Source organism: Formica exsecta, unplaced genomic scaffold, assembly GCF_003651465.1.
Source record: "Formica exsecta isolate Colony F162 unplaced genomic scaffold, ASM365146v1 scaffold137, whole genome shotgun sequence".
Lineage (NCBI taxonomy): Eukaryota > Metazoa > Arthropoda > Insecta > Hymenoptera > Formicidae > Formica > Formica exsecta.
In genome coordinates this window covers 289,057-299,705 of record NW_021848702.1, presented here as the reverse complement: position 1 = coordinate 299,705, position 10,649 = coordinate 289,057, and the positions used below count along the sequence as shown (strand labels likewise).

The following is a 10,649-nucleotide window of genomic DNA, read 5'->3' as shown; positions in this document are numbered from 1 at the left end:
ATATATATATATATACTGAGTAATAAAGGATAAATTGTGTAAAATGAGCATTTAATCATTTATATCCCATAGATACGTTTACGAACATATTAGGAAATATTTACATTTATTTTCCGAATGTGATACATTCAATGAATTCCGTGGTTTCCGATCTAAGATCCTTTGATACATCGGATATTGTTGACAATTGGCGAGAAACGAGTGAAAGGAAGCTTTTGGATGTCCGACAGGAGAAAAAGTTTCCTTGCGAAGCTTCCTTTTTCTTGTCACAGTTTCCTTGCGCGTCCGACTTTCTCTTTCCGTGTCCATCCTACCTCGCCGTTCTTTGACATTCAATTCAAACTTTTGTGGATCTGAAAGCTCCCCTTTTTTGTTGCTACGTCTGATGCGGCAAAATGAAAATGGTAGGCTCAAAAACGTATCGCGAATAAAATGATAAAAAATAAAAATTTGATAAAAGATAAAGTGCGTGATATTATGCCGATGTCATAACGTGTAACGTTCCAAATTCTCTGTTTTTTCAGCACTTTTGTAAAATATAGGAAAAAGACCTGAAAAAATGATTGAAATAATCTGCACTTTACTCTGTTCACACAGGAAAGAAGTTTTTATAGGATGTTTCAGCAATCATAAATTGCTCTATATTGTAATCAATAAATCACAATGACATTATTTAGCTAAAAAAATTGATTTTGATATGCAATTATAATATATACGATATATATAATAAATATAAAATATATATAATAAATTTTTTTTCTCTTTAAAAAAATTGTAGAAATCTTTAATCGAAAATTTTTTAGAGAATATATAACTCTCCTCTCTCTTGAGATTTTTGATTGCATAAGAATATTTATTGTTATAAAATTTGATTTTTTTTAGCGGTTTATGAGATCTCGAATAAATTTTTTTTTTTTTTTTTTAAGGAAAAAATGATTGAAATAATCTGCACTTTAACAATGTTAATACAGTGAATGAATAACATGTTTTTTATGAATTTTTCGAGGTAACGTAACCGGTAAATTTCAACCGGTTATTCACTTTTGGCAAACATGTGTGTTTCACCGTTAGAATTTTTAATATTCTACAAAGAACATTTCATATGAATGTATGTCACGCAAATTGAGAATGAATCTAGCTAATACGTTTTACTGGCTATAACGCACTCTTATTATGTCATATGAGACTCTCTTCGTATTAATTTATTCCAGATGAAAGAAATATATCCTTAGTCGTAAGAACCCACTAATCTCTCTCAGTCATGTCTATTATCCTTTTCTGCTGTTAAATCTTAATTTTACGTATAATTGATAACAAAATTTATATTATTAGACAAATAGAGAAAACGCAATTTTACTTTCCTGATATTTTTTTATATTTTATAAATTTCTTTTATATATTATGTCAACTCATATATCTCGGAAAAGATACCTTTGTTCTTGAGAAAATACATGTGTGTGTATGTATGTGTGTATGTATGCTTTCACATATAAATTTCTCTACGAATGAAGAGTTGATTTGTTCACTTTCAACAAAGTTTAGGGGAAAGGATAGTTTGCCTCGCTTACTGTATCTATTTTTTTTCTCCCAACGGATTCGAACGTTATCGTTCTTTCGTGCGCTTCTCGGAGCGTACTCGGGCGAGTTTAATATTGCAAAACGGAATTGCAGACGATACGCCGGAAGTCGACCGGCCCAAGAGGGCTGTCCCCGATGCACCGTCGTCTCTATTCCCTCTGCATTCAGGATGATCCACCGGTACCGTGGATTTGCAGTTGCAGCTGCTGCGCGCGAAGGCAACGGCGGCATATGAGACTCTGTATGGCTCGTTGAAAAATGCAAAGTGCAACAACGGCGCGACACCCACCGAACACGATGCGACGTACGTCGGGAGAAAGAAAACAATCCGTTAGAGGACGTGAAATTATGCAACGCGTACAACAGTGCGACATATAGTTTCACGAAAATATAGATATTAAACTGTGTTGCTTGGAAAAACCCGTGTTTTTTACGGAAGCCATTTCATAAAGCTTACAATATATATCCGTCGAGATGAAGGTTTATGCTTAACTTTTTGCGGAAGAAATTTCGCGCTCTCAGTTTTATTGATTTCTCAATACCGTTGTAAGAAAGGACATATAACATTGGTCAACAAAATAAGACCTTTTTCTTTGCCTTAAGTTTTATCAAGTCATTTCTGGTAGATTTTTTAGCACTTATTACGAATCTGGCTGTAAAAATGGCGTATCGCTTCAAGTTTTTGATAAAACCTCAGTCAAAGTTACTAAAATAGGCATTTTGGACGAGTTATATCTTTCAATAGGGCTCCAAAAAGCAGCGTCAGCTCAAAATAAAGCTCAAGACTTATACTTTATGATAAAAATGCCAGAAATTCCAGGCAGGAAAGGTTTTTCTGAAAAAAAGTGGTCGCAACATAAGAAACATCATTTATCGTAGTGTTCCCCAAACATACGTCTCTAATTGTCCGTTACTAAAATATTAATGCCAAAAATTACTCCAATTTTGTTTTTAAGTGATAAACACAAAAACCTATACATATCCATTTCCATGATTTGAATGATTTTTTTAAAATTCCATCCGCCATTTTGGATCCTTCATTTTTTATTTTGAAATTTCAACACGTGATTTATGATGAGTGACCAGGCAAACGTATACATACCGACTTTCATGATTAGAATGATTTTTAAAAAAATTTTGGTAACGGACAATTGATAGCGATAGATGTTTCTTATGTTTCGACCACTTTTTTTAGGAAAACCTTTCCTGTCTGGGACTTCTGGCATTTTTATCGGGAGGTATTTCATTGTCACAATAAATGTACATTTTTTCTGGAATTACTTACGCATTACTTCGCATTACGTCATATTCGCATTACGCCGCATTATTTTGCATTGATTTACAAATCACAAAACAATAATAATCCAGACAAGATTAAAAACGTCTTAAAAAATAAAAATGATGTCGTTGTGACATCTTTAGAACGTCTTTCAGACACGCGTGAATAATTTTCTGAGAGAGTCAAATTTATTATTATTTATTTATCAATATCTCAAATAAATAGATAACAACCGCAAAAAGATAATTTTTTAAATTTAATAAAATAAATTAAAAATAAGATATTGTTGGTAAGAAAATCGACACTATGTTGATTTTTTGTTACCAAATGCGACTGTCTACAGATAGATAGTTACGATTAAGAGGGATGTCCAGAGAAATGCCATCTAAAACCAAAAAAGAACTAAATAAAAGGAGTGCCAACCTAAGGACCAATAAACAAAAGAAAAAAACTCAAAACAATGACCTTTCATCTGAAAGTACGTCTTCTATAGTTGAACTCGAACGTGAATTTGTCCGTCGAATTACTTAGAATTACATGGTGCATTACACGGAATTACTTGAGTAATTCCCGGTAATTTGCAATACATGTAGACATTTTTGGTGAGTGTGACATCCCTCGATTTTTATCATAAAGCATATGTCTTGAGCTTCATTTTGCGCTGTTGCTGCTTTCTGGAGCACGTCGAAAGATATAACTGACGCAAAAATATCAAAAAACGGCTATTTTAGCAACTTTGATTGAGGTTTTCTTAAAAATTTGACGTGATACGCCATTTTTACGGCCAGTTCGTAATCAGCACTAAAAAATCTACCAGGAATGACTTGATAGAACTTAAGACAAATTTGATGTTGAACGGTATAATCATAAATATTTTGAATTATAATTCTAATCAATGTAATACTGTTATGTTTCGACGTATCTTTTATTACCTTTTATTGATTGAAACCTCATTAAATTTTTTTTTTTTTGAGAGGATAGAATTACGAGAGACGTTGTGTAGGATCGATTTATCGCAGCAATTGTGCTTAATTTACACGACAGAATTGCGTAAACATTGGCGTCACACAACGCATCAATCACTTCGACAAGGAAAGAAAAGTATGCTTTAAAGCTTGTTAAGCTTCTTTTTTTCGCTGACAAAAACTACGAATATTTCAACTGCCTCATGACGCTTGCATAATATGCATCATATGTCAAAACATGTGCGCGTTGCGCGTTATTTTTTTTCGTGATATAATCGTGATGTAAAAAACGAATGGGATTACGCGAACGAATGGTTAGCTCGACAAAAAAATTTTAGAAAGAGAATAGTATATGATGAATTGCATGGAAGAGAGATAGAGAGAAGAAGATCCGTGTAGTAATTTCCTGAAGATTAATTCGCGTCGGAATATGGGACGCGTAAGATAATTAAACATGAGATGTTTTGTGAAAGATGTACTGATTACATTGGTCGACAAAACAAGACCTTTTTTTTTACTATAAGTTCTATCAAGTCATTTCTGGTAGATTTTATAGCGCTGATTACGAATCTGGCCGTAAAGATGGCGTATCACGTCAAGTTTTTAAAAAAATCTCAGTCAAAGTTGCTAAAATAGGTATTTTTGATACTTTTGCGTGTTATATCTTTAAATAGGGACGTACTCCAGAAGGCAGCGACAGCTCAAAATGAAGCTCAAGACTTATACTTTATGATAAAAATGCCAGAAATTCCAGGCAGGAAAGGTTTTTCTGAAAAAAAGTGGTCGCAACATAAGAAACATCATTTATCGTAGTGTTCCCCAAACATACGTCTCTAATTGTCCGTTACTAAAATATTAATGCCAAAAATTACTCCAATTTTGTTTTTAAGTGATAAACACAAAAACCTATACATATCCATTTCCATGATTTGAATGATTTTTTTAAAATTCCATCCGCCATTTTGGATCCTTCATTTTTTATTTTGAAATTTCAACACGTGATTTATGATGAGTGACCAGGCAAACGTATACATACCGACTTTCATGATTAGAATGATTTTTAAAAAAATTTTGGTAACGGACAATTGATAGCGATAGATGTTTCTTATGTTTCGACCACTTTTTTTAGGAAAACCTTTCCTGTCTGGGACTTCTGGCATTTTTATCGGGAGGTATTTCATTGTCACAATAAATGTACATTTTTTCTGGAATTACTTACGCATTACTTCGCATTACGTCATATTCGCATTACGCCGCATTATTTTGCATTGATTTACAAATCACAAAACAATAATAATCCAGACAAGATTAAAAACGTCTTAAAAAATAAAAATGATGTCGTTGTGACATCTTTAGAACGTCTTTCAGACACGCGCGAATAATTTTCTGAGAGAGTCAAATTTATGATTATTTATTTATCAATATCTCAAATAAATAGATAACAACCGCAAAAAGATAATTTTTTAAATTTAATAAAATAAATTAAAAATAAGATATTGTTGGTAAGAAAATCGACACTATGTTGATTTTTTGTTACCAAATGCGACTGTCTACAGATAGATAGTTACGATTAAGAGGGATGTCCAGAGAAATGCCATCTAAAACCAAAAAAGAACTAAATAAAAGGAGTGCCAACCTAAGGACCAATAAACAAAAGAAAAAAACTCAAAACAATGACCTTTCATCTGAAAGTACGTCTTCTATAGTTGAACTCGAACGTGAATTTGTCCGTCGAATTACTTAGAATTACATGGTGCATTACACGGAATTACTTGAGTAATTCCCGGTAATTTGCAATACATGTAGACATTTTTGGTGAGTGTGACATCCCTCGATTTTTATCATAAAGCATATGTCTTGAGCTTCATTTTGCGCTGTTGCTGCTTTCTGGAGCACGTCGAAAGATATAACTGACGCAAAAATATCAAAAAACGGCTATTTTAGCAACTTTGATTGAGGTTTTCTTAAAAATTTGACGTGATACGCCATTTTTACGGCCAGTTCGTAATCAGCACTAAAAAATCTACCAGGAATGACTTGATAGAACTTAAGACAAATTTGATGTTGAACGGTATAATCATAAATATTTTATATTATAATTCTAATCAATGTAATACTGTTATGTTTCGACGTATCTTTTATTACCTTTTATTGATTGAAACCTCATTAAATTTTTTTTTTTTTTTTTAAAGAACAAGAATATGGCATCGCGCGTTTTGCAGGAAGCGTCTCGCGTTTAATACGTCTGGATTTCATTTCTTCCTTTCTGAAAGGCAGTTTAATGTTATGTCCGTGCAGCCGGCTCGCATTACTGGGTCGTGGCTTATCGCTCTAAATGCCGTAAATCTGATCGCGTTTACATGGCGCATCCAGCAACGAGTTAACGTTGTTCCGTGCATCGTTTATAACTCGCTACCGTTTCGCGGCGGAGAACGATATAGGTAAAGAGTGCTTTTACTGCTTGTATTAAGTACCGGCATCGGAAAGCAACTACTTCTACCATCGTAATCTTCACGTTATCTCGCTAATTCCCTATTCGTACGAGTGCAATATTTAAGTAAAATAAATCACTCTGTTTGCGAGCATTGTACTTACACTCTTCGCTTAATTTTTCTATACACATTTCAGAATTCTTGAATAGCTCGTATATTTAAATAAAAAGATTAATTATAATCGCTATTAATTGCGATTCGATATTTATTTCGTTAACAAGATCACATGGACTACGCTTTGTTCGTTTTAATCGTTGCGAACGATAAATCAACCGTTGGCGTGAATAAAAATTTTCAACGTAATTAATTCACTCGCACTGGCTTTAAAAGCGTTTGATACAAGGAGCACGTTCGAATGTCATCAAATATCGGATTTAACCGACGCGTGTCGATGTTATTGACTTTGAGGATAAAATTTCACATAGCTGTTGGCGAATGTTAACTAAAAGTGCGCGCCATTGTCACAGCTCTTTCGATGGTCATTAGCTAAACATAATTAAAATTTGTTTCAGATTGGATAGCCGAGTGAAGTAAATAGCTTCGAGGACTCTGAAATAGACATGTGTGAGGATCAACCGAACGTTACTCGCCAATGACGCAGGGTGAGTGTTTCTAGTATCGCATTCAATTTTTATCGGAGCACAATTTTTCTTTATCGCACATCGAATCGCTTAGTACAATATTGTAGTTTTTTTTGTTTTTTTTTACATTGAATAGGGCGTATGTTTTAATATAAATTCTGTTTAATTTTCCAAATTGTTAATACACTAAATAACATAACGGATATTCGAAAACACTTGATCCACAATAAATGATTTTGTTCAATCTTGCTATCACTTTACAATTCGCCCAACTGTTCCGCTTTCGCTCTCAATTCGCACTGCTGTTTTCACTAACTCATCCTTTCTTTCATAGGCACGTACAATATTGTATAGCCATTGATAGATTACTCGCTCTTTGATCAAATTTCGCCTAAAGCCAAATATCTTCGCTGACGACCCTGAAAAACGCGTCAATAATTTCTCTCTTACATTTCATTAATCGTTTTATTTCAAACAATGAAAGATGTACGATTGAAATTTCATTATTATAGTGATGTGCATTGTAATCGTACACGCATAATATATGTATATTGGCACATATAATTCTCTGGAGATTATATATGGCATGTGTATTTTCCTCCGTTCCATTCGATTTTCTACCTTTCTCGATATGACATCGTATAAATCATATAAGAGGAAAATCCAGAGGAAAAGAATCATGAAGATGTGTACGGCACACAAAGATAAAAGGAAATATGTACATTCGACGCTCGATCGATATGCATTATCGCACAATCTGTTTGCGCGGCCATAAATGGCCACACGCGCGTACGCCAGCGGATATATGATAGTTTCTCAATGATTTCTCAAATCATTAGGTGAAAGGCCCTGTAGGAGGCCGCCTCCCTTCTCGATCTCGATCTCCCTTTTCCTCGTCGCAGGTTCGATACTTGTCTTAACAACCGCGCGATATACGTTTCTCACATGTTTGTTTCTTCCATCGCGTATTCTCCTTTAGCCGCGTACGAAAAATGTGAAAAATAAACCCATTAACTTCCAGTTTTCTCCTCCGTGAAACGTTGCACAATCTCGGTTTCCTTGCGTCGTTATTAAACAAAGTAATTAACGGATTGAACCACTTTATTAGATGGTATTCTTGGCGACTTGAAAGTTTTTGTTGAAAAAGAGACTGTGCAGAGATAGCACGCTATAATCTTTAAATTTATGAAGATTCTCTACGAGTCGGACGTGTAAAGAGAATCTTAAAATTTTGAACAAACAAAGTAATATTTCCTATAGCTCTTATCCCGAAGAAAAATGATAATTTTGTCAAAAATATGGTATCTTTAATATTTCTTTCGGCAAGCGTGCCAAAAGAAAATTCTAACGATAAATCGAGATATTTCTATGATGCGCTCATTTGTATAATATGTTGGATAAAAATCAATACACGTAATATCGTTTGTTATTCCCGCTATTTTCTGCGCGCTGCGGGTGCTATGTGGAGAAACTAATTGGCCGAAATAACAGTTGCGTTATATCTCGCGAAGGGCCATTTGGGACTCGCCTTGGCGCGCTTCCACGGTGGAAATCGACGGGCAAAGTGATTTATCGATTGAATTTTAATTTCCGGATCTGCATAACTTTTATCTCTCTTCTCGCTGCATCGCGGCGTATAACGAACAAGAGCGAATCAAACGATGTGGAAAAAGGCGTCGCGAACATTATCGTCACGCGATCCTGGCATTTTTCACGGCGTCACGCGCCAATTTATCCGCGAAATTTTCGGATTAAAAATAGTCTTTAGTTACGCGCGATAGATTTCGACATCGGACGCGACAGTCGATTCTTTTTGCGAAGAGTGCCGTTACGCTAAATATTTTGCTCGTCGAAACGACAAATAAAATTGTCGCGCAAATTGTACATTTTTCACAAATGGTACAGGAATCGCGTACGATAACGTATTTGTATGGGATAGATTCCTATGTACTCAGCGACAGCTTGATAGCCGGCAAAGGCATGCTGTCGCGAGTTTTTCTGCCACATTTTTCGTATGCATTCCGCGCGGATAAATCTGTGATCTCTTTTTTTTATTCCATTTCCGATATCGTTGAAACAAAAGCGATATTTTTTCTCTATTTCCCCGCAGCGTCATAGCGAAACAAAGAGTGCATGGCAGTTCTGGAATTCGTTTTCAATTTGCGGACGTCAACGGTCAAATTGGACGTAAAACTTTGCAATTGATTCGTTCTTTGTCTATGGTGAACCTGATTTTATCGGAAACACGATTTACCTGCAATATATTTTTGTCTTTTTAATAAATTCTATATGCATGTAGGTAAAGACGCGCGAATAATATTCTTGTATAAGTTAAAATAGCCGTAAACGAATAATTTCATAATGTCACTTCTATGCCAATTAGTAGTTTTTAATCAAAACTTATTAATTAAACGTCAATTAAAATTCGGCAATAATTCATCGAGGGATATTAATGTCACTCAAATTGCCTGCCTTCCATTTCCATTATTCCAGAGCTTCAATGTGCGTCTCTGTAACCGCGACAGACGGCATAGGATATTAACCAAGACAAGGACAATCACGCTAAACCCGCCGACGTGTGGTGTCTCTCCGTCTCTGTCAACATCGTGCATTCGCCCGCTCGTGTGAATCTCGCAGATCTACCGTCTGCCCGCCCGCCCGTTCGCCGCCGCCGCTAAATTATAGACTGGTACGCGAACGTATTTTCTTCCATGCATATTGCATATAGATAACGAGGGACGCCACCGCCGTCGCCAAGCGCTCGTTTCACCAAGGCAGGCGCCGCGACGCTCAATTCCATCTGTGCGCGACGTACACGCGCGCGCATATGTCACGGCTCGCACGATTCTCTCCTTCCTCCCTTTCTCCCTCGCTCGCACGTGCATGAAACTATATCATCCTTTCTCTCTCTTTCTTTCCCTCTTTTCCTCTCTCTTTTTCTCTTTCTCTCTCGACATCGAGCTTGTTCCGAGTGTTCAGACATTCGCACGAGAGAGAGAGAGAGAGAACATATGTCGAGAGAGATCTTAAAATTCCTCCCCTAACCGCATCTCAGACGCCACGCCGCCTTCCTGCTCGGCTTTTCTTCAGGCAAATCATCATCTTGAGAAAATTCTCAGCCTCCGTTCTTTCCATTCAACGAGGTAATTTTTATCAACCAATCTCAGTCCTTGTCGCGAAATCATGGAACCATTTTCCGCGGACACAAGTTGAATTAGATTATTTAGAAATCGGACTCGAATAAATGCGACCATTTCTTGCGTTTGATGAAGATTGCAACGTGTTTAATCGCATCATTTTTGTGGATTATTTATCAACTTTTATATATTCAATCTTTTTCATTTTTTCATGGAAAAGAAATTTTTGCGGTAAATCAGAGATTAATTTTTTTGTTTTTTTTTTATCATAATCATGATTTATCGTCTCTTGATATCTTTATGATTCTCGCGGCTCAAAATGTTACTATATCCCGTTATTAATTGAAGGAGCCAATTTGCTAGTAAATAATCAATATCTTAATCATTTTTATTTAATATTAATATATCTATTATTATATTTTAGAATACTATAACTAAAATTAATATATTAAATAAAATCTGCCACAATTTTGTTTTATAAAATAAAAGAGAAATTATTGGTTAAAAGTCTTGGTTAAAAGAGAAATTAATCATAGCGAGCAAGAGAAAGCCGTCCAAGTCAGATGTTCTTTCGAAGGGACTTCTTCGCTTCTTTCATTTTCTACTCTAGCTTGTTA

At 35.3% G+C, this 10,649-nt stretch overlaps 1 protein-coding gene across 1 annotated transcript in view; it reads left to right on the top strand.

The window, feature by feature from the left end:
* The window catches only part of LOC115245927 (CD151 antigen-like), a 110,571-nt gene that overhangs the window by 27,696 nt on the left and 72,226 nt on the right, over positions 1 to 10,649 (top strand). Inside the window, exon 2 of the mRNA XM_029824427.1 lies at positions 6,827 to 6,916. The gene's annotated coding sequence lies outside the window, so the exon portion shown is untranslated. The remainder of the gene's footprint in view (positions 1 to 6,826; positions 6,917 to 10,649) is intronic.